Source organism: Ovis aries, chromosome 1 (genome assembly GCF_016772045.2).
Source record: "Ovis aries strain OAR_USU_Benz2616 breed Rambouillet chromosome 1, ARS-UI_Ramb_v3.0, whole genome shotgun sequence".
In the NCBI taxonomy this organism is placed as follows: Eukaryota; Metazoa; Chordata; class Mammalia; order Artiodactyla; family Bovidae; genus Ovis; species Ovis aries.
Window position 1 is genome coordinate 133,141,175 of NC_056054.1, and position 25,145 is coordinate 133,166,319.

The following is a 25,145-nucleotide window of genomic DNA, read 5'->3' on the forward strand; positions in this document are numbered from 1 at the left end:
CATTTTGTTTAAATATCTTGTGATCTGTCATTAAGTAAAACAATAATATATTACAAATAAAGTTGAACTAATTCATCTTTTTTATTGTTTCACCTTTCTTTATATATCTATATACATATACACACATAATATAGTGTTCCATATATATGTTGGAGATATACATCAATATATTGTTTCTTAAAAGGTTCTAATTGATATTGTAGTTGATGATGATGAAGATGATACTATTATCATAATCCATTGTGGAACATTTTTATAAAATGAAAAAAATATTAAAATTGAAATTTAAAAATACCCAAAGGGCTTCCTTTGTGGCTCAGCTGGTAGAGAATCTGCCTGCCAATATGGGAGACCTGGTTTCAATCCCTGGGTTAGGAAGATCCCCTGGAGAAAGGAAAGGCTGCCCACTCCAGGATTCTAGCCTGCAGAATCCCATGGACTGTATAGTCCATGGGGTTGCAAAGAGTTAGACATGAATGAATGAATTTCACTTTCAATGAATACTCTAAAGTTTATATATATATATATATGTATATATATATATATACATATATATATATGTTTCCATTTGTATGAATAAGGCATCAGTTCAGTTCAGTCTCTCAGTCATGTCCGACTCTCTGTGACCCCATGGACTGCAGCCCACCAGGCCTCCCTGTCCATCACCAACTCCCGGAGCATACTCAAACTATGTCCAGCGCATTGGTGATGCCATTCAAACCATCTCATCCTCTGTTGTCCCCTTCTCCTCCCACCTTCAATCTTTTCCAGCATCAGGGTTTTTGCAAATGAGTCAGCTCTTCACATCAGGTGGCCAAAGTATTGGAGTTTCAGCTTCAACATCAGTCATATACTGCTATATCTATGAAGATTAATGTTGAAAGTAGTAATATATTTTATTACTAGTAGCAATATTTTTATATACTTCTAATTGTACTTCTAGTGGTGATAAAGTCTTATTAAAAATGCAATACATAATATGATACAATACCATTATAATTGTTTCCCACAGATTTTTACTATTAATGAAAATAGAGAGTTACATGTTAACTGAATTCCAGTTATGCTTTCTTTACACTAGAATTCAGGTTTTCTTATATAAGCATAAGAGAAAAATGGTTTGTTCTGAACCCAAAATGAGGCTTCTACTGTTTTTCCTCAATTTCCAGCCAAAACATATTTGCTACCTTCCTTCAATCTCTTTGGTTCTGAATTTCTGTTACAGAAGATATTTTTTGCCATTTATATGAATATTTAGAACTTATGAAAATAAAGTTATAGAACAAATGCATAGATTAGGTCTCAATTATTAATGTATTTCTATAATATATAGAATAATTATATGATTACATTAAAGTTTGCCAGATGAGTGCAAAGAAAAGGTACAGAGGGGAGAGGGGTTATCACAGTGCTATTCAAACACTGGGTCCACAAATGCATTTGTTCACAATTGGTTTATTATTATGGCAAGAAAAATACAGAAAATGATGATAAATATTTATAACATGCTATTGAAAATTGACAGCACTTTATCTATGGAAACTAATAATAGCACATTAATGGTTTGTATCTTTTATGTCTTTATTGTTAGTTACTCAGTCTTCGTTTCAACTGCATAGATCACTGGAGCCTGCCAAGATCCCCTGTCCATGGAATTCTCCAGGGAAGAATACTGGAGTGACTGGTCATTCCCTTCTCCAGAGGATCTTCCCAACCCAGGGATCAAACCAAAGTTTCTTGCATTGCAGGCATATTCTTTACCATCTGAGCCATTAGGGAAGCCCTTTGAATATTTTTAAATTTCAATTTTAATATTTTTTTATTTTACAAAAATATTGTTCCACAATGGATTATGACAACACAATCACTTTCTTCATCATCAACAGCTGCAATATCTTTTATCATAGATCATTTGATAAGCACTAGTTCATTGTGATTTGCAGTCATATTACTAAAGTTATGAGCCATAGGATCTAAATCAATGATAGAATAAACAATGGAGTGAATTGATGGAATGAGGGATGACAAGGTTTAGTGGACCGGAGGTTCTCAGAAGAGCAGGTCTTGAATATTCATGGTTGTAGTCAGAAAGCAGAAAGCATGAGATAGTGATTTTGAAGGAGGAGGAGTTAAGACCATGACTGTCGCTGACTCAGGTGGAATGACCAAAAAATTCTTTAGTGATAATGAGATGAAGGAACTGAGAGGCCATCGTTTGAGACAAAACTTTCATGGAAAATGTACAAGTTACCAAGGATGACTGAATTACCCAGCAGTGATAGGAAGGCTTTTATCTAGGTGGCCATGGAGGGGAGATGGCAATTCTATAGGGAGACAGAAAGCAAGAGAGAAAAAAGAAATGTGCAGATTCTGTTTGTAACAAGACTCTTCAACTGCATAGTTTGACTGTTAGATGAAAGAGAGTTTGTGTAAGATAAATGGCCTATGAAGGGGAAGATAAATGAGACATGAATAAATACATACAACAATAAAAATTTGAAAATTCCCTATAGAAATTGACATTATCTCATCTCCTGCCTCATTTAGCTCTGGAGTTCTCACTGTGGCCTGAAGAATAGATCCAGTTTCCACAAACATTTATTTTGTCTCAGTTTTCAAAATTGAGAGCCAACATGAGAACTACCAGAATCACACTGATTATATTCTTTCCAACCAAAGGTGGAAAAGTTCTATACAGTCAGGAAAAACAAGACTGGGAACTGACTAAGGCTCAGATCATGAACTCCTTATTGCCAAATTTAGACTTAAATTGAAGAATGTAGGGAAAACCACTTGACCATTCAGGTACGACCTATATTAAATGCCTTATGATTATACAGTAGAAGTGACGAATCGATTCAAGGGATTAGATCTGATAGAGTGCCTGAAAATCTATGAATAGAGGTTCATGACATTGTACAGGAGGTAGGGATCAACACCATCCCTAAGAAAAATAAATGCAAAAAGAAAAAAATGGTTTTCTGAGGAGGCCTTACAAACAACTATGATAAGAAGAGAAGTGAAAGGCAAAAGAAAAAGGGAAAGATATACTTACATAAATGCAGGGTTCCAAAGAATAGCAAGGTGAGACAAGAGAGCCTTCCTCAGTGATCAGTGCAAAGAGATAGAGGAAAACAGTAGAATGGGAAAGACTACTGATCTCTTCAAGAAAATTGGAGATACCAAGGGAACATTTCATGCAAAAATGGGCTTCATAAAGGGCAGCAATGGTATGGACCTAACAGAAGCAGAAGATATTAAGAAAAGGTGACAAGAATACACAGAACTGTACAAAAAGATCTTCATGATCCAAACATCCTGAAATGTCTAATGTTATCACTCACCTAGAGCCAGAGATCCTCAAATGTGAAGTCAAGTGGGCCTTAGAAAGCATCACCACAAACAAAGCTAGTGGACGTGACAGAATTCCAGTTGAGCTATTTCAAATCCTAAAAGATGATGCTGTGGAAATGCTGCACACAGTATGCCAGAAAATTTTGAAAGCTCAGCAGTGGCCGCAGGTCTGGAAAATGGCAGTTTTCATTCCAATCTCAAAAAAGACAATATCAAAGAATGTTGAAACTACCACACAATTGCATTCATCTCACACGCTAGCAAATTAATGCTCAAAATTCTTCAAGCCAGGCCTCAACAGTACATGAACCAAGAACTTCCAGATGTTCAAGCTGATTTTAGAAAAGCTAGAGGAATCAGAGATCAAATTGCCAACATCCACTGGATCACTGAAAAAGCAAGAGTTCCAGAAAAACATCTACATCTGCTTTATTGACTATGTCAAAGTCTTTGCCTATGTGGATCACAACAAACTGTGGACAGTTCTACAAGAGATGGAAATACCAGAGCACCTGACCTGCCTCCTAATAAATCTGTATACAGGTCAAGAAAAAACAGTTAGAGCTGGACATGGAATAGCAGACTGGTTCTAAATTGGGAAAGGAGTACTTCAAGGCTGTATATTTTCACCCTACTTGTTATCTTCTATGCAGAGTATATCATGCAAAATGCCAGGCTGGACAGAGCACAAGCTAGAATCAAGATTGCCAGGAGAAATATCAATAACCTCAGATACGCAGATGACACCAATCTTATGGCAGAAAGAGAAGAAGAACTAAAGAGTCTCTCGATGAAAGTGAAAGAGGAGAGCAAAAGTGTTGTCTTAAAATTCAAGATTAGAAAACTAAGATCATGGCATTTGATCACAGCATATGTATGGCTTCTTTTGTTGTGGAGCATGGACTCGACGGCATGCAGGCTTTAGTAGGTGTGGCCTTTGGGTTTAGTAGTTGGGGCCCATGCCCACTTACTCTTCTGTTTAAAAGTTCTATATCTTACTATGGAGTGGTCTCTATCTCTTTTTTTAATCCTTGATTCATTCTAGAGATTTTTCTTTTTAAGTCAGGTATGTCTAAAGTAGCTTACTATGGCTGAAAAGTAATTAGGCATCTGAATCTTGAACTTTCCTGAGGAAGTAGGTCACCAAATGGGGTTCAAAATTAGGCAATCTCTCTGTTTAAGTACTTGAGAAACTTTGAGTATTGCAGATTATTATTTATTAATTTACCCTTGAGATGAAATGCAAAATGATTTCACTTATATTTACCTTGAATGAATTAGTTAATAAATTTGGTAAGATTTACTTCATTCTAGCATTAGCAGCCTGGCATCTGGGAGTTTATAGATAATCCGTCTTTTCTAAGCAACTCAGTATTACATTTGCTTCTTATACAATAAGTGTACATTTTGAGATTTGAAAGCTTAGTTGAGGGAGGCACTAATAGATCTCTTTAAGAAATAATGTTTGAAATTTATTTGCATTTCTTCTTTTGATGACATTTCAGTTCATACTCCCAGAACAAATTGTATTATGACTTATTTTAAGCGTGCAGGTGAATTCATGCAGTACATTTTTGCTATTTTTTTAATCATGTTGTTGACCATTGTGATGTTTTTCTGTTTGATTTTTGTTATTTTTAGTCAACTATCTGTAAGTACACACTTAGTAGAAACAGCTTGGATAGAGTGAAATGCTGTGACTTTTATGCAGTTTTGCTGTTTGGTGATTCTCAACTAGTTGGCACCACCACATCATTTCACAAACTCAAGACACAATTTTGTCTGTTATTACTGTGTTGGGTGGTCAAGATATGCTATGCGTATATAGTGAAAAGAAACGAGGGACACTGCTAATCATACTATCATTCAAAGGACAGAGGTTTGCATTGAAGAAGAACTCTGAGGTTGAGAAACACTAGACTAGTTGAACAAAATACCTTCTTGATGCTTATTCACAAAGACCAAATAATTGTGGTCTTTCTCCATCTCTTCAGTGAATGGGTACTATGTGGTGAGATATTTCTGAGTCTTCAATTTTCACCTGCAAGTTTCAAGTTCTCTGATGTTGGCATAGCAACTAAATCTTTCTGAACATAATCTTCCTTTTTATAAAACTGACTCAACAAGACCTTCATCCTATGGTTGCCAGAAGGCTTAAATTAGATGTATATATAAAACATTTAGCAGTGTTTTTCAGATGTATTAGACCTTCAAGAGTTTTCCTCCATCTCCCATAATGTTATAATACATCTCAGCAATTTCAAAAAGGATTACTTCTTATTTTAACATTTTAGTCAGAAGAAGATATACCTATATATTTTTAATCAAGAAAATAAGAGAGGGAGTATTTAGTATTGGCTTGATGGCTCTATTTTTTTTTTTTGTTGTTGTTCTTTAAACTTTTCATCATCTACTTCATCAGGAAATATTTTAACACCTTATGCATGGTCTATCAGTGAGAAATCTTGAGCAAGTAGCATTAGGTTAGAAAGTAAATCTACATACTTCTTTTAGTCACCTTGAGAAAAAAAATAATAAAAAGTTTTAATTTTTGAAGTTAAATATTTCCTTGAATAAAAAGAGACAGGCATGTGTGTGTACATGCTAAGTCACTTCAGTTGTATCCAACTTTTTTTGACCTTATGGACTGTTGCTCATCAGGCTCCTCTTTTCATGGGATTCTCCAGACAAGAATACTGAAGTCGGTTGCCATGCCCTACTCCAGGGGATATTCCCCACTCAGGGATGGAGCTGCAATATTACATCTCCTGCATTGACAGGTAGGTTCTTTACCACTAGCGCTGCCTAGTGGCATATCTTCCGGAATCCTGGAGATGCATATCTGTATATATAAATTCTGAGTCGGACACGACTGAAGCGACTTAGCAGCAGCAGCCGCCAGGTGGGAGACCACACACTGTTGCTCAAAAGTGTAAAAAAAGTGCATGCATTTAAATGGAGAAGGAAATGGGAACCCACTCCAGTATTCTTGCCTGGAGAATCCCAGGGACAGAGAAGTCTGGTGGGCTTCCGTCTACGGGGTCGCACAGGGTCGGACACGACTGATGCGACTTAGCAGCAGCAGCAGCAGCATACATTTAAATAGATTTCAGGATACTCTTGGAAGTTTCTTTAAAAATAGCACACACAGTTTGCTCTTTTAGCTATATATTTCTACTTATTTTTCTCCCTGAAATAAAGAATAAAATGTCCAGGCTAGAATTACCTACAAATATGATATGGAAAACTTGAATTGCTTAGAAATTTGTGACTGCAGATTTATGGAAATGCAGTCAAATGAGTGAATGCCTATATTCCAGGTATTCATACATAATGCAATCTTGAATCCTGATTTTTTTGGCAAGAAAGAGATCAAAAGTTTTCATGCAAGTCATACATTTCAATATGCATACACTTTCCTCCATTTCTTTCCTTTCCCCAGGCAAGCACAAAACTTTCAAATAAAATTGCCTGTTTAGTAGTTTTCATTTCTTTCTAGAATCTTTCAGAAACCGTTAAAAATTTCTCTGACAAGGTTAGCTCCTTTTCAGCAAACATAATAAATCCAGGATTTAAGTAGTCATGTACTTTTACAAAGCATATAAAAACAGACTTGTCTTGAATTTATGAATTTTCTATTTCATATAATACTTGAGAGATCATATATATATATAGTTTACTTTTTGATCACAATGTGTGATCCAAATTTATAATTTATACTAGAATAAGACCTGAGTGTTCTTTTGACAAAGTTAAAATAATGGTAACAATGTAAGGCAACTCAAGTATGTATAAGATTTTTCACTGAGGTGTAGGAAGAAAACTACAGCCTTTCTAGTTATATTTTTATTTTAGAATAAAGAAATTTATTTTAAAATAAATAAAATAAAATCAAGTTTCTGAATGTAGGACACAAGAACTTACTGGATCTCATACATAGTAGTGAGGTGTTGGTTGGGATACTCATAATGTCTGAGGACTCTCAAGAAATCCTAAACATTACAGAGTTCCATAGAGTTGCTTTCACTTTTCATTTCAAAGTAATGCTATAAACTACAATCTCACTTTGCCGGTTTAAGTAAAACTTTCTATAGCATAGCACAGTTATAGCATAAACATTCATCCCAAATGGACACGTTTTTAAAACATTCCCTAGTAGAAACTAGTTCAAAGAGAGTACTGACATACAAGAAATTAACAGTAAGAAAATGGCAGAACTACCTTTTATCCTATTACTAGTAGGAGATCTTTTGAAGCACCATTATGAGAGAAAGACAGTGATGACCTAATTACACATGAAAATAAATTAGTTAAAAATTAATATTTTCATCTTATTGAAATATAAATGTACGCCACTGTTATAACAATGAACCATCTCCTAAATGTGTGTGTGTGTGTGTGTCAGTGTGTATGTAATGTAAATTGCAACTTCTTGAGGTATCATTTTAACTTCAGGCTAACAATTATATAAAACTAAATCAATTTAGAACCAGACATTTTTAAAAAATATTTATTTATTTTTAAAATTTTACTTTATTTTACTTTACAATACTATATTGGTTTTGCCATACATCAACATGAATCCACCACAGGTGTACACATGTTCCCAATCTTGAACCACACCCCCTCCACCTCCCTCCCCATACCATCTCTCTGGGTCATCCCAGTGCACCAGCCCCAAGCATGCTATATCCTGCATCAAACCTAGACTGGCAATTTGTTTCTTATATGATATTATACATGTTTCAATGCCATTCTCCCAAAACATTCCACCTTCTCTCTCTCCCACAGAGTCCAAAAGACTGTTCTACACATCTGTGTCTCTTCTGTTGTCTCGCATACAGGGTTATCATTACCATCTTTCTAAATTCCATATATATGTGTTAGTATACTGTATTGGTGTTTTTCTTTCTGCTTATTTCACTCTGTATAATCAGCTCCAGTTTCATCCACCTCATTAGAACTGATTCAAATGCATTCTTTGTAATGGCTGAGTAATACTCCATTGTGTATATGTACCACACCTTTCTTATCCATTCGTCTGCTGATGGACATCTAGGTTGCTTCCATGTTCTGGCTATTATAAACAGTGCTGCGATGAACATTGGGATACACGTGTCTCTTTCAATTCTGGTTTCCTCCATGTGTATACCCAGCAGTGGGATTGGTAGTTCTATTTCCAGTTTTTTAAGACTTTTGAATATCTGTATCCTTCATTGTTAGCCCAGATTTTTAAGGAGAAATCAAAATCAACAATGCAATTCACACTACTAATATTGCTATTAATATGTCAATAATACATGCAATATAGCTTTAATCATACTGTAGATAATATATTAACTATACTCTTATTATACAATAACCAAACTTTTAACAATATGTAGTGAGAAAAAAAATTTCTCTCTCCCTAATAAAGAAAAGAAAAAAATGTTTTTAATTCTCTTTAAATTTTATATTATCAGATTTAAATGTATTTTAAATTTTTGTTTATTATTATAAGTATACAATATACTGATATATATTCATATTAAATGTAAATGCCTTTATATACATATATATGCACATGCAAATATATTTATACACATACCACAAAGGACAATTTTTAACTTATAAACAGACATACACTAAAAAAAAATGCTTGAAGAATGCTGCTGTAATGTTACAAGTAGAAATTTATTATATTCTTGCCTTCAAAGAAACTACAAATATAAGAAATAATAAAGCAAATAATAATATTTTATGTTTCTTTGGTAATTTAAAAACAGTGCAAATAGAGCTATTGATTATGAAATATGTTGAAAGGATTATGCTAAAATTTTAAACCATTTAATCAATGAATAGCAACATATGCAGTTTAACTCTGTTTTATTTTAGAAATTTAAAGAAAATTATTAAAAGTATCAGTATTTTATACAATGTTCTATATGAGCTTATGTGGCTTTTTACATTACAGGATGCTTTCATATACTTTACCATGTTTGAATTTTCACAAAAAAAGCTGCTTGTGAACGACTTAGATTGTATGTGTTTTGTAACAATTTAGAAGAGAAATCTGGAGTTCAGAGAGGTCATTCAATCAGTCACACACCTAAGAGACTTGAAGACATGTATTTTCTCCCATCTATTTTTTCTATTGACTTTGTAATCTTCTCTAGCTCACCCTAATGCTGTTTTCATAAGTTTTTTCCAAGTATTTAAAACTGAGAGACTAATACTGCTTTTTTTCTTTTGTCCCTCAAAAGGCATATTTGATGACAAAGAACTGACAATGAGTTGCTGCTGCTGCTGCTAAGTCATTTCAGTTGTGCCTGACTCTGTGCGACCCCGTAGATGGCAGCCCACCAGGCTCCCCCATCCCCGGGATTCTCCAGGCAAGAACACTGGAGTGGGTTGCCATTTCCTTCTCCAATGCATGAAAGTGAAAAGTGAAAGTGAAGTTGCTCAATTGTGATCCCATGGACTGCAGCCCACCAGGCTCCTCTGTCCATGGGATTTTCCAGGCAAGAGTACTGGAGTGAGGTTCCATTGCTTAGGGGTCATCAATTTTTTTAGCTTCTCTTTAAAGGATTGACACTTTTTTTAGAAACTTACTTTGCCATGATACCATCACTATTAATTTGTTGATGTCTGTGGTGGAGATGACTGTCCATCAAAACCCTCTTCTTGGATTCAGGACAAAATGAGTTTCTAGCTTCTCTTTCAATCATTATAGTAGTTTGACTAAGTTCCTCTTAAGGAGATAACAGTAGAGAGAATGTGTGCTGCCTTCATGGTTGAACCTCTGCCTGGCTACCTGTGCCTCCTCCACGTCTGTTCTTCCTCCTGTCACCAACCCCTGAGCATGACAGACCAGTTTTTATGATGTGGACAGTGACAGTATTGTAGAAGGGAGGGGGCAGGAACTCTGGATCTCTGTGTGGTGTGGAGGAGAGTTGCTCTTCAGTCAGGAACACCTGTCTAAACTACAAAAGGACAAAGAACTAGGAACCCCTATGGGTCATTTTGTGTGAAGTAGCTCAGTCGTGTCCGACTGTTTGCAACCCCATGGACTGTAGCCTACCAGGATTCTCCATGCATGGGTTTCTCCAGGCAAGAATACTGGAGTGGGTTGCCATTCCTTCTCTAGGAGATCTTCCCGACCCAGGGATCAAACCTGGGTCTCCCGCATTGTAGGCAGACACTTTACCATCTAAGCCACCAAGGAAGTCCAGAGTAGTGTACAGTAAGCTTTAATATAATATTTTAGATATAATTTTTAAATACATTGTTTTGCTTTTTACAATATACCATGCATGGCTCAGGCAGTAAAGAATCTGCAATGCATAACCAGGTTTGATACCTGGGTAGGGAAGATCCCTTGGAGAAGGGAATGGCTATCCACTCCAATATTCTTGCCTGGAGAATCCCTTAGAAGCCTGGCAGGCCACAGTCCCTGAGGTCGCAAAGATTCAGACAAGACTGAACAACTAACACTTTCACTTTGAAAGTTTTCAGGACATTTTTTCTTCCCTTCTTGGCTTCTCTGACTTCTCAGGCCTGTGGAGAGAGCTCAGTGATTATTTAAAACTTATTTCCCATTATAATTTGATAGCAAAACCTCTTTCAGATTTTCTGTTCACCTCTCAGGCTTTTCTGCTAGGCTTGCTTAATGTGGTGATTAGCACAGCAAGATGAACTTTAGCTCACATTTTAAACTGCAAAACTTATACTGTGATGCACATAGCAAATGCTGTGAAGAAGCAAAAATAACACAAAATGTGTCAATTTTCCCCACCCTTGCATTGTAAAGACTCTCCTTAAGACCTCAAAATGCCAAAATGAAGGAAGTGCTCATGTAACATTCTTTTCTTATACACAGCACATAATCCATTAGATGCCTTTACCTGAAGAAATCACATGATGTACAGAAGTCATTTCAGAAAATATGTATGTATAGTTGACTACCTTAGTAACAATTTTATACTCTGCTTTGGAGTCTTTGCTGTTGAGTCTTACGGAGTGACTGTAATAGTTGGAAACTACTGAAGAATAGTTCATTCTGGGGCGTCTGCTATACAGCCCACTTTCTAGCCTCTCAGATGTCTAATTCAAGGCTAATTTCTAAGGTTTAGAGACTTTTATTATAGTGATTAGATTGGGAATTCCAGCGCTTACAAAGACCAAAATCTACTCAGTAAATTCTTCATAATTCCCCAATGACTGTTATCTGTGAGGAATTATAAATGACACTCGGTTTGATGCCAGAAGTCTAGTATATTCTGTACAACCAGAGTTCTGCTCATTTATCTGTCCTTCAGTTAAAAGTCATTTCCAACTCTTTGTGACCCCATGGACTGTATCACACTATATTTCCTTGTTCATCACCGTCTCCTGGAGCTTGCTCACGCTCATGTCCATTGAGTTGGTGATGCCATCCAACCACCTCATCCTCTGTCACCCCCTTCTCCTCCTGCCTTCAATCTTTCCCAACATCAGGGTCTTTTCCAATGAGTCAGCACTTCACATATGGTAGCCACATTATTGGCGCTTCAGCAACAGTCTTTCCAGTCAATATTCAGGGTTGATTTCTTTTGGGATTGACTGATCTGATCTTTTTACAGTTCAAGAGACTACCAAGAGTCTTCTCAAGCAGCACAATTTGAAAACATCAATTCTTTGGTGCTCAGCCTTCTTTATGTCCAAATGTCATATCCATACATGACTAATGAAAAAACTTTAGCTTTGACTTTTTGGGCCTTTGTCAGCAAAGTGATGCCTCTATTTTTTAATACTCTGTGTAGATTTATCACAGCTTTCCTTCCAAGGAGCAAGCGTCTTTTAATTTTGTTACTGCAGTCCCTATCTGCAGTGATTTTGGAGCTGAAGAAAATTTCATAATAAATTACTATGCAGTTTGATATAACTCTAAAGACATAAAGAATTAGAGAAATAATGTTCTAAATAATTAGGAAGCCAGTAAAGTTTTGCATGTATATAGCCAGCAGTCAACCATAAGTAAGAAATATGAAATATATAAATATAATCTTATATAAATATATATATTTTAATTCCAAGACTGTAGAAACTTTTCCTAAAGCTCTTCAAAACGTTTCCACTGCTCATCTTTCCTACTTGTCTCCTTCATTGGTTACATCAAAAATTCAACATTTTTCTTATAGCATTCTACTCTGACACTAATTATGTTGATGATGTGACTTATGGTAATATAGTGATGATGCAAAGAGACTGTTTCTATGTATATATAAGTTAGTGAAGTGGTTAGTAGTATTGCTTTAAAAAATGCACATAAGAAGAGAAAAGGAGATCTCCTCTGTCTGATTAAATTTAAGCCTGTGGATTAAGAAACTGTATACCAGACTGGTTTTATACCAAGATATATGTATATGTATATGTATATGTATATGTATACATATATGTCTGTGTGTGTAGGATGTACACATTATTTTCAATTTTAAATACAACATAAGATATATTTTCACTTGTAAAATGTTTTATGCTTAATTAGTTTAAACTCTACTGAGTTGTAGGTAGTATTCTATAATTTGCAGTCAGGGATGGTACAGAAATTGAAGAATTTACCTCAAAGGGGCTCATATGTGCTGTCTTCTTTCCTAATTGTGAATATTAAAAAATCTTTTAGGTTCTGTTGCTTACAATTCTTATAAAAACTCCATCGATGTGGGCACACTGGTGACTAGAGAAGTTCTGTGGTTTTCCCAGTAGTGGGTAGAACAGAGAGATACATGGGGGAATTCTTCTTCATGACCCAGTCACCTTAGTCTCTATGGCATATGCCCATTTTTCTCCTTCCCTTCTAACGATGTTGTTTTCCTCTTGTCCTCTTCTCACTACTTAAAAGTAATGCAGCTTAATGTAAGAAGTTTCTCCCAGGGATATTTTTTAGAGGGGCAATCTGGGGATTTTTCAAGACTAACATGAACTTTTTGCCTTTAGCATGGTTGAAAGGTCTCTGGTCCCACCAACGGGGCTGCTGAATGATCCAGAGTCTCAACACATGGGTCTCTTCACCAGTCTAGGCAGCCATGGGAGGTTTATCTAGAAAGTGTGGTTGTGAGAAAGTAGTTTCCTGAAAAGAAAGACAGACTTTATCTTCTCAGCATCCTCTTAATGCTGAGAACTGTAGTTCTTCATGCAATAATAAAAATAATAACAAGGACCAAAAAAAAAAAGGACTTGTACTTAAGATCCAAACATTAACATAAAGATTAAAATATTTCAATGAGAAAATAAAAGGTAGATATCTTTACTTTTTAATATTTAATGCAAAGTAATTTTAATAAACTCTTACTTTAAAAAACCCTGTAAAATAGATTTTAGTTATACTTATCTATTAACTAATTCAATTATTTTAATTTAGTCTAAGAATACACACACATTGTTTTCTAAGATTGGTCTTCCATGGGGAGACTGCTCTGATATGTATATTTTTAAAGGTCATTGGAAGTCAGAAAGTCTTGGTGCCATCCCTAGATTCATAATGAAGGCATTGTCATGGATAAGGCAAAACTGAAGTCTGCATAGATAGTAAAGCTTTACCTTAAAGGGCACATTAAAGAATTATGTTAATTGAGGTCAAAGACATATTCTCACACAATTTTTATTTCCTCTAGAGTGCCCTGCAGAGTTCGAGAGACTTGCTGGATTTGAATAAATATTTGTTAAACAAAGATGAGGGCTTTCCTGGTGGTTCAGGGGTAAAAAGTTCACCTGCAATGCAGGAGATGCAGGTTCAGTTTCTGTGTTGGGAAGATCCCCTGGAGGAGGAAATGGCAACCCATTCCAATATTCTTGCCTGGAAAATCTCTTGGACAGAGGAGCCTGGGAGACTACAGTTCACAGGAGCCTGGGAGGCTACAATCCATAGGGTTGCAAAGACTCAGATATGACTTAGTGACTAAAAAAAAACAACAACAAAAATACAAGTCAGCAGTTCATTTAAGAATCTTTTATCACTTAGCTATTTCTGTGTAACCAACACTTGTAACATATTGACAGGAGTTGGGGCGGAGGAGGTTTGGATTTTTGCAGAAACTAAAGACTGTGGCCAGTGATTTGTCATGTAAGTGAATAAAAGACATATTAATATGTCTTCAGTCAATAAATTGTTTAAGATTATTGGAACTACAGTCATTTTAATCTGTCTCAAAGTGATGAGTCTTTGGGAAGTTCTGCAGATCTAGGTCAGGTCATATTTGACTGATCTTGGTGTAGTCAGGGGTTAGTCAGCTGGGATCTGGCTGGTCCTACACTGCCTCAATTGAAGTGGGTCTCTCTGTTCAAGGTACTCTTTTACCCGACAGCTGGCCAGTCCAACTTATTCTCAAGGTAAATAAGCAAAGTTCCAAGAGAGTGCAGTATAAATGGCCTCCAGAGCTCTATACTCAGAATGCTGTGCTATGACAACTCTGCACTCTATAGGCCAAATGACAAGAACAGCTATGATTCCAGGGTTAAAGAAAGACACTTCACTTCTAGTTGGGAAGAGATGCCATATCTCACAGTAGGGGCCCTTTTTACCACCAATATGTGAAACATTGAAGTGAAAAAAGGAAGAAATCAGAATATACTCAAGGCTCAAAATTCCTGCATGATGAATTTGTTAGCAGTCACTTTTTTCTCCCTGTCAGAAGCTCTAAATGACAGCAGAATAAGCTTTTAAAATAATTTATGTTATTTGTCAAAACAGCATAGTTATTCACACAAATGACCTAGCTGTGGGTTTGTCAAAGACCTAATTTTCATGATCTGAATATTGCCATTTATATCACAGTGCTTCTATATGCGGGCCTTTCAATTCCTCTGTTTTTTTTTTTCTTTTTTTTTTTTTACCTTTCTGCACTATTTCCTAGTTAAATTTAAATAGGTTGCTACAAAATTCCCTTTTTATGGCAAAGGATGATTGGTTTAGTTGCTCTGATAATCTTTTTTTTTTTTTCCCCTTCCTAAAGTAATGCACAGACTAGCACAACCTTTTGATAAACACACTGCAGGATTATTCATCTAGTTTTAATTGTCAAATTTTACTTTTTTTGGACAGTTTTAGGTTCACGCAAAACTAGAGCAGAAAATACATATTTTCCCATACACCTTCTCTCCCTAAATACACACATTCCCTCAATGGCATTCCGTACTAGAGCCGTACATTTGTCATAATCAATGATTCTACATTGACACATCATAATCACACAAAGTCTATAGATTTTATTGGAATTCAGACTAGATGTACATTCTATGGGTCTGAACAAATGTAAATGACATGTATCCATCATTATATACCACATGGAGTATGGTCATTGTTCCCCAAATTTTCCATACTCTGCATAATTATTCTTCCCCTGCCCTACTCTTCACAACTGTTGATCTTTTCACTGTTTTTAGTTTTGCTTCTTCAAGAATGAAATATCATACAGTTGGAATAAAATCATGTATAGCTTTTTCACATTGGTTTCTTTTACTTAAAAAAATACATTTCTCATTCTTCTGTCTTTAAACTGCTTGATAACACATTTCTTTCTGCTGCTAAGTCACTTCAGTTATGTCTGACTCTGTGCGACCACAGAGATGGCAGCCCACCAGGCTCCCCTGTCCCTGGGATTCTCCAGGCAAGAACACTGGAGTGGGTTGCCATTTCCTTTTCTAACTTCAGTACAAGCAGAAAGAAAAATGGTTCTATAGGAAGTTATACTCTTCAGTGCACTAAAACAGAGAAAGGAGCTTTATCCAAATTAACTGAAAAATGCTCTTCCTAAAATTCACCTAATATCTACCATGAAAATTTAAGTTCTGGTTTTTTATTTGCTCCAAGAAATACTGCAATGGCAAGTGCTGTATGGATAGTTCAATGATGGGCTCTATTATAGTTTCATCAGATTAAAAAATAAGCAAGGGTCTCTACCCCATGCCGCAACAGAATAAAGATCATCACTGAGCAGCAGGCAAAGTTATTTAATACGAGGTTACTCCTCAGTAGCAGTGGCTGTACCAGCCTTTGTTGTTGACCTGAAGGTGTTCTATCACCACCTGCACGATGTTGTAATTGTGTTTTTCAGCAGCCTTAGTTTCAACTGCCTGTCACAGAATCCCATTTCAAAGAGAGTCTGTAATGTCCCATTGTGTGGATTATTGGCTTGTTTAAAGGGAATACCAGACCACCTAACCTGCCTCTTGAGAAATCTGTATGCAGGTCAGGAAGCAACAGGTAGAACTGGACATGGAATAACAGACTGTGTCCAAATAGGAAAAGGAGTACGTCAAGGGTGTATATTGTCACCCTGCTTATTTAACTTATCTGCGGAGTGCATCATGAGAAATGCTGGACTGGAAGAAACACAAGCTGGGATCAAGACTGCCAGGAGAAATATGAATAACCTCAGATATGCAGATGACACCACCCTTATGGCAGAAAGTGAAGAGGAGCTAAAAAGCCTCTTGACGAAAGTGAAAGAGGAGAGTGAAAAAGTTGGTTTAAAGCTCAACATTCAGAAAATAAAGATCATGGCATCCGGTCCCATCATTCCATGGGAAATAGATGGAGAAACAGTGGAAACAGTGTCAGACTTTATTTCGGGGGGCTCCAAAATCACTGCAGATGGTGATTGTAGTCATGAAATTAAAAGACGCTTACTCCTTGGAAGAAAAGTTATGAGCAACCTAGATAGCATATTCAAAAGCAGAGACATTACTTTGCTGACTAAGGTCCTTCTAGTCAAGTCTATGGTTTTTCCAGTAGTCATGTGAGAGTCGGACTGTAAAGAAGGCTGAGTGCCGAAGAATTGATTCTTTTGAACTGTGGTGTTGGAGAAAACTCTTGAGAGTCCCTTGGACTGCAAGGAGATCCAACCAGTCCATTCTGAAGGAGATCAACCCTGGGATTTATTTGAAAGGAATGATGCTGAAGCTGAAGCTCCAGTACTTTGGCCACCTCATGCAAAGAGTTGACTCATTGGAAAAGACTTTGATGCTAGGAGGGATTGGGGACAGGAGGAGAATGGGACAACAGAGGATGAGATGGCTGGATGGCATCATGGACTCGATGGACGTGGATCTGAGTGAACTCCGGGAGATGCTGATGGACAGGGAGGCCTGGCATGCTGCGATTCATGGGGTCGCAAAGAGTCGGACACGACTGAGTGACTGAACTGAACTGAACTCCCCCTGTTGAAGAATATCTTACTTGCTTTCAAGTTTTGGCAACTGTGAATGAAGTTGATATAAACATTTGCTTGCAGGTTATTGTGTGGACATATGTTTTCAATTAATTTGTATAAATACCAAGAATTAAATTTCCTGGATATCGTGGAAAGTGTATGTTTAGTGTTGTACAAAACAACTAAACTACTAAAGTGGCTGTACCACTGTGTATTCATACCAGCAGTGAATGAGAGTTCCTTGGAGGGTTGCTTCTCATCCTCACCAGTGTTTGATGCTCTCAGTGTCTTGCATTATGAAATTATTAGGCTATTTCTGCTTTATTGACTATGCCAAAGCCTTTGACTGTGTGGATCACAATAAACTGTGGAAAATTCTGAAAGAGATGGGAATACCAGACCATCTGACCTGCCACTTGAGAAATCTGTATGCAGGTCAGGAAGCAACAGGTAGAACTGGACATGGAACAACAGACTGGTTCCAAATAGGAAAAAGAGTACATCAAGGCTGTGTATTGTCACCCTGCTTATTTAACTTATATGCAGAGTACATCATGAGAAACGCTGGATTGGAAGAAACACAGGCTGGAATCAAGATTGCTGGGAGAAATATGAATAACCTCAGATATGCAGATGACTCCACCCTTATGGCAGAACGTGAAGAGGAACTAAAAAGCCTCTTGACAAAAGTGAAAGAGGAGAGTGAAAAATTTGGCTTAAAGCTCAACATTCAGAAAATGAAGATCATGGCATCTGGTCCCATCACTTCATGGGAAGTAGATGGGGAAACAGTGGATACAGTGTCAGACTTTATTTTGGGGGGCTCCAAAATCACTGCAGATGGTGACTGCAGCCATGAAATTAAAAGACGCTTACTCCTTGGAAGAAAAGTTATGAGCAACCTAGATAGCATATTCAAAAGCAGAGACATTACTTTGCCGACTAAGGTCCGACTAGTCAAGGCTATGGTTTTTCCTGCGGTCATGTATGGATGTGAGAGTCGGACTGTGAAGAAGGCTGAGCACCAAAGAATTGATGCTTTTGAACTGTGGTGTTGGAGAAGACTCTTGAGAGTCCCTTGGACTGCAAGGAGATCCAACCAGTCCATTCGGAAGGAGATCAACCCTGGGATTTATTTGGAAGGAATGATACTGAAGCTGAAGCTCCAGTACTTTGGCCACCTCATGCGAAGAGCTGACTCATTGGAAAAGACTCTGATGCCGGGAGGGATTGGGGACAGGAGGAGAATGGAACGACAGAGGATGAGATGGCTGGATGGCATCATGGACTCGATGGACGTGGGTCTGTGTGAACTCCAGGAGATGGTGATGTACAGGGAGGGCTAGTTTGCTGCAATTCATGGGGTCACAAAGAGTTGGACACAACTGAGCAACTGAACTGAACTGACTGAACTGAAGCAATATATTTTTGAATTCCTTAATGTCTTTACAATTTTGACTTAGAGAATAGCTTAAAATTCATTTAATTATGTTTTACATAAAACTTTAAAGTGTATACATTTTTTTAAATAGCATTAATCATGAATAAAAATGTGATAATCTTGTTTTACCAGGTTTACTATATTTATTATTATAAAATATCCATGAACAGATGTTAATCTTACTGGAAACACTTGAGAATAAAAGAGGCAGTGATCCAAGATGATGCTCCACTTTGTGGAACTCCTAGGTTTAACGGTGACCAGGACTCAAAAGGGTTGGCAAGGGGCTGAGCCATCCAGGGTCTTGCTATGATTGAAGCTTGACCTACTCAGAGTAATTGGGGCCTCATTCATTCTTCTCAGGATCTTGCCACCTGTTGTGTTTTTGGAATGACATGTTCAAGTCAATTTCTAAAAACTCTATTTGATCTACAGTGATCCTGAAATTTTATTTAAAATCAATGATACATTCCTTTCTTCTGTGTCTTCTTTTTCTTCTGCCTTCCTCTTGCTCCTCCCCTTCCTACCTTCCCCATCCCCATTTCTCCCCTTCTCTTCTTTTTTTTTCTCTTTCTGGTCCTTCTCCTCCTTTTTTCTTCTTCATCTTCTTTCAATTCCTCTGATTGATTACTAACTACTTACTTTATGGTCTTAGAGACAGCACTGCTTCTCTAATATTACTCAGCTTCAGCAGGGGAATGATGCAAGGTATGGGAGCCAGAACCATAGCAGAATAAAGGACAGTGAGAGTTGGACCATAAAGAAGGCTGAGCATCCAATAAATGATGCTTTCAAACTGTGGTACTGGAGAAAACTTTTCAGAGTCCCTTGAACAGCAAGGAGATCAAACCAGTCAATCCTAAAGGAAATCACCTCTGCATATTGAAGGGCTAATGCTGAAGCTGAAGCCCCAATACTTTGGCCACTTGATACATAGAATTGAATCATTGGACAAAACCCTGATGCTGGGAAAGGAAAAAGGGGTGACAGGATAAGATAATTGAATGGCATCACTAATACAATGGACATGAGTTTGAGAAAACTTTGGGAGATAGTGAAGGACAGAGAATCCTGGCGTGCTGCAGTCCATGGGGTCATAAAGAGTCAGACATGACTTAGTGACTGAACAACAAAAGTCCACAGGAAGTCAAATCTGTACTAAATGAGATCAGTGAATATTATACACATCCTAGAGCCAAATCTTCCCAACCCAGGAATTAAACAGGGGTCACCTACATTGCAGGTGGATTCTTTACCAACTAAGCTATCAAGGAAGCCCTCCAAAGCTGAAGAGGGGCCTATTTCAGAAATGTCATGTTTTTACTATAAGTATTTGTTGTAAGATGTTCCCAATAGTCTATTTAGAAAATAGGTCATTAGGAAATTTCGTTGTCTAAAAAATGAATCTTAGGTGCTAATAATGCCTTGAAATAACATAAAAAAAATTATTAAAATTAATATATGCATTTAGTTTAGACAGTATTTGGGGGAGAAAAGATTCAAGTTTAGTTTGTTCTAAAAGAGATTCAATGTAAGCCCATCTGTTATAAGCAAGGCATATATACTTCTGCCTTTTCTCAGAAAGAAAAATAAAAATACTCTTCAAATTTCTATTGTATGAAGGAAGACCCTCTCTCTGGAGCACTGAAATTGACTTAAAGCTTCAAGATAAGACATACTTTACCGTAAATCACACCTGGTTAATATCATCACAGCATTCTGTTTCTTGTATTTATAGTGGTTTTCCTTAACCTTGTCAAAACAAAACAACAAGAAATAAAAGTAAATTATGTTAGTAAGTACCAATAACACTAGTTTAAATTCTAACATTCCAGTCAAATATCTCATTTATTTTTCCATTCCTCACCAAGAATATCAAAACTGATGTAACTGCAAAATAGCAGCTAATTTTTATTTTGCTTTTTTATTGTCCTAACTGCAGAATAGCAGCTAATTTTTATTTTGCTTTTTATTATCTTATTACTGGGCTTCCAAGGTGACTCACAGTAAAGAATCTGCCCATAGTGCAGAAAACACAGGTTCCATCCCTGGGTTGCGAAGATCCCCTGAAGAAGAGAGTGGCAACCCTCTCCAGTATTCTTACCTGGAGAATTCCATGAACAGAGGAGCCTGGCAAGCTGTAGTCCATGAGGTGGCAAAGAGCTGGACCTGAAAGAGCAAGTAACACACACACACACACACACACACACACACACACACACACATTATGTTTGTAGTTTGTGAGTAAGCAGTATGAACCTCTTAATAGTGGACATCATGTCTCTGTGCTTTAAATTTGAGCATCCTCAGTACTTAGTATTATCCTGATATTTGGCAGACATCACCCAGATGTATCTGTTGAATGAATCAATGAATCAGTGTATGTGTATGCATGCTCAGTTGTGTCTAACTCTTTGTTACCTCATGGACTGTAGTCAGGCTCCTCTGTCCATGGGACTTTTCAGGTAAGAATACTGGAGTGGATTGCCACTTCCTTCTCGCAATGAATCAATATGAATGAATGAGTGTTAAGTTCAAGAATGCAGATTAGATTGCTTGTTTGCCCAAAGAGGGAAAATTTATAGACAGGAAAATTCCAGAATATTCAGAATCTGTTAAAAACATGAAGTACTTTGTTGTCACTGTTGTTTGGGTAATTATCTATTTTCCATCACTTTAATCAGCATTCAACATAGTGTTATGTAAGCAAAATGACTCATTGGAAAATCAGGGCTCAGGTGCCCTTGAACCTCTAAATGTACAAGATCATTAAACCTTTTCATTTCTCCCAACACGACAACTAGAGCATCACTATACCTTCATCAAAAAAAGATCTTACCTGTCAAATACTCAGCATCTAATTTATACTTCATTGGCCTTACTTTTTGCTTCACTAACTTCACTGACAAAGGAACCACTTGTTTTGAAAGAGGTAATAATAGTGCTACCCTAAGAGATGTAGGGAAAGTGATATTTAGACCTGGTAAAAATACTGCATGGTTTAATTTTCTTATTAACTTGTCAACTTTTTCTGTATAGTATGTAGCTTGGACTTACTTTTCTTAAAGTCATGACTAAATGTTTTAAGCTGGTAAATATTTACCAAAATTTCTGTCCTTATATGTCTTATCTAAATAAATTAATTTGCAACAAATATTTCCAAGCCTCTCTTGCTTCACACATTTATCCCTAACCGTCTGCAAAAATTTAAAATAAATAAATACAAAACTGATGTTAAAGGAAGAGTGAGATTTGGTCTCGATTATTTAGATATCCCAATTCTGGGGTGTCTATACTGTTTAAAATTACCAGATTCTTTCTCAAACCTCTGCTTCTGTTTGCTTGTGTAAACACAGTGGGTTTTTTTTTTTTTTTTGGATAAAGTTTTATGAGGAGGGATTACTAGCACTTCAGAGAATAGCTCAAGCATTTCATTGATGTTTGCACAAAACCTTAACTTAGATGGAGGGTCTTCCTATTTATACCTTTTGCCAAAGAAACTAGTAGCTCTGAACTGTCTCAAGAAAAGCATTGTATTTCTCAAATGAACAGCATATACTTAGATCATATGTTTTGTCTTACAAAATTCAATATTTCCTTTCTTTCAGAGAAGAAATAATGACTTAACAATGCTTTGCAGCAGGCAACACAAAGTATAATAAATGTATGCATTCTAGGAGTCCATTTTGCAAATGCCTTCTAGTATTCCAGACAATTTTTTTTCTATTTATACAGCTTTTCAGGGAAATAATTATGAGAACAAAACTAATTCCACAGCTTTTGTTCTCATTATCATATTGCACGTTTTGAGTGGATGTGCAACTTTTCTTAAGATTATCTAAAACTTGTCTTTTAATTTTGATCATACTCCTGATATTTTATTCTGCTTTTATAAGTTCAGAGGTTGAAGGAGAAAAGGTCAAGAAAGTTCTCTGAAAACATTCAAATCTCTATATTCCAAAACCACAAGTACAACCTCTTGGCCTGGCCCCTGGTGGTTATTAGCCAAGAAGTGAGAGAGAGGTTCAGTGGTGACAGCTCCATTTCCCATAGTGCCACTAATAGTGCATTGTGTTTTCCAACTATGAAAAAGCATGTGCGTAGTTTTATCTATCATGTGCCTAATTAAAACTAAATTTTTACTGTCTTTGTGCCGGATAAAAACCCAGTAAGAAATTAAGAGTTCATACAAACTTGGCACTTATAGTCAAATATTAATATTATTGTTAGAGGTGTAGTCAGAGTTTAGGTTGACCATCAGGAAACAGTAAAGTGTTTAAGACTGCAAACAGCAGGGACATTTCACCAAGTCTGGACTTGAAGAGTTGAGGTAAGTTACAGAAATCAGAAAGAAAAGCTATATGGTGAGAGGACCTCCTGTAGGATTTGGGACTTTCTGTGGAGGGATGCAGCTGTCCCAGGGTGAATCAATGGAAAAGTAGCTGGGGTGAATGAATACCAGAATCTTTTTCCTCTCATCCTCTTGATCTCTTTCTAGAGTCACCGGTTGGTCAAACACAACTGGAAAACAGTACATATATCAACTCACTGTGGCTATTCACACAATTCAGCCTCTGGATGCACAGAACAGGAGAGAGAGAGAGGCTAGAGAATAGTTACAAAGGGGCAAACACTGCCACTTGTCTCAACCTATGAAGTCCTATGTGATCTGGCCATGATGGTTCCCACCATGTCCACTGCATGCCATTCCTTATTGCATAACCTACCACATGCTTTCCTCTGACCAACGCAGTCTTCTTTCTCCCTCTCAATGAAGCAACTGTACATTGATCATCTTCTCATTGACACCTTCCACAACCACCTGATTGAAAGGAACTCTGTCATTTAGTCACTCAACACATTATCCTTTTTGTGTTCCTCATAACAAATACAACCCCATAAAAACACCTTGCACATTTATTTGTTGCCTTATTCATTGATGTAGAAATGGAAATGGCCACACTCTCCAGTATTTTTGCCTGGAGAATCCCATGGACAGAGGAGCCTTGCAGGCTACAGTCCATAGGGTCTGAAAGAGTTGGACACAACTGAAGCAACTCATCATGCATTCATTGGTGAGAGTTTAGAGTTCTAATATAAGGACATTATCTGGCTTATTGATTACAATATGTCCAGTTCTTGGAAGAGTCGGTGGCCCAAATATAATTTCACTCACATATCCAACCTACGTTTTTAGTGGAGAATAAACTTGTGGCACAATTGTGTCCCAAGTCATAGATCATGTGAGATTAAAGGAAAAAGTTGTTGTTTAGTCCCTAAGTAGTGTCTGATTCTTTTGTGACCCCATGGACTGTAGTCCACTAGTCTCCTCTGTGAGGGATTTACCAGGCAAGAATACTGGAGTGGGATGCCATTCCTTCTCCAGGAGATTTTCTTGACCCAGGGATTGAACCTCCATCTCCCACATTGCAGATGGATTACTTACTTCTGAGCCACCAGGGAAGTCCAAAGGAAAAGCTTAGTTATCTCTAATTCCACTAAGTATCACCATAAATTATGCTGTTTCTCAATGTTGCAATTCAAAACACAGTAGGTTTTTTTTTTCTTTTCTATTAGAGTTAATGAAATATTAGAAATTGACTCATTTGAGAATGAGTCCTTAATTTATGGGTGTGTAAAATTCTGAGTCAGTGTTAGTTATAAAGTGGAGAAGAGAACTCAAAATACAAACTCCATGTCAGTAAGTCTATATAATCATCATTTACATTTATGCCTTTAACTTTTTAACATCAAGCCCAAAGTAAAAATATTTATTGCTCAGTCATTTTTGACTCTGTGACCCCATGGACTGTAGTCTGTCAGGCTCCTTTGTCCATGAAATTATCCAGTCAAGAATGCTCCAGTAGGCAGCCAGCCATCCCATCCTCCAGGGATCTTCCTGACCCAGGGATCAAACCCGTCCCCTGCATTGCAGGTAGATTCTTTATCACTAGCGCCACCTGCTGCTGCTGCTGCTAAGTCACTTCAGTCATGTCCGTCTCTGTGTGACCCCACAGACGGCAGCCTACCAGGCTCCTCTGTCCCTGGGATTCTCCAGGCAGCAATGCGAAGCCCTCAAATCAACCATATTTCTATCTATGACACCTGGGCAAAATCAGAAATTACTTATTTGGTGAAATGCTTCGTTTTGTTAGAAAAATTTACTTTCAACCCTTGTCAAA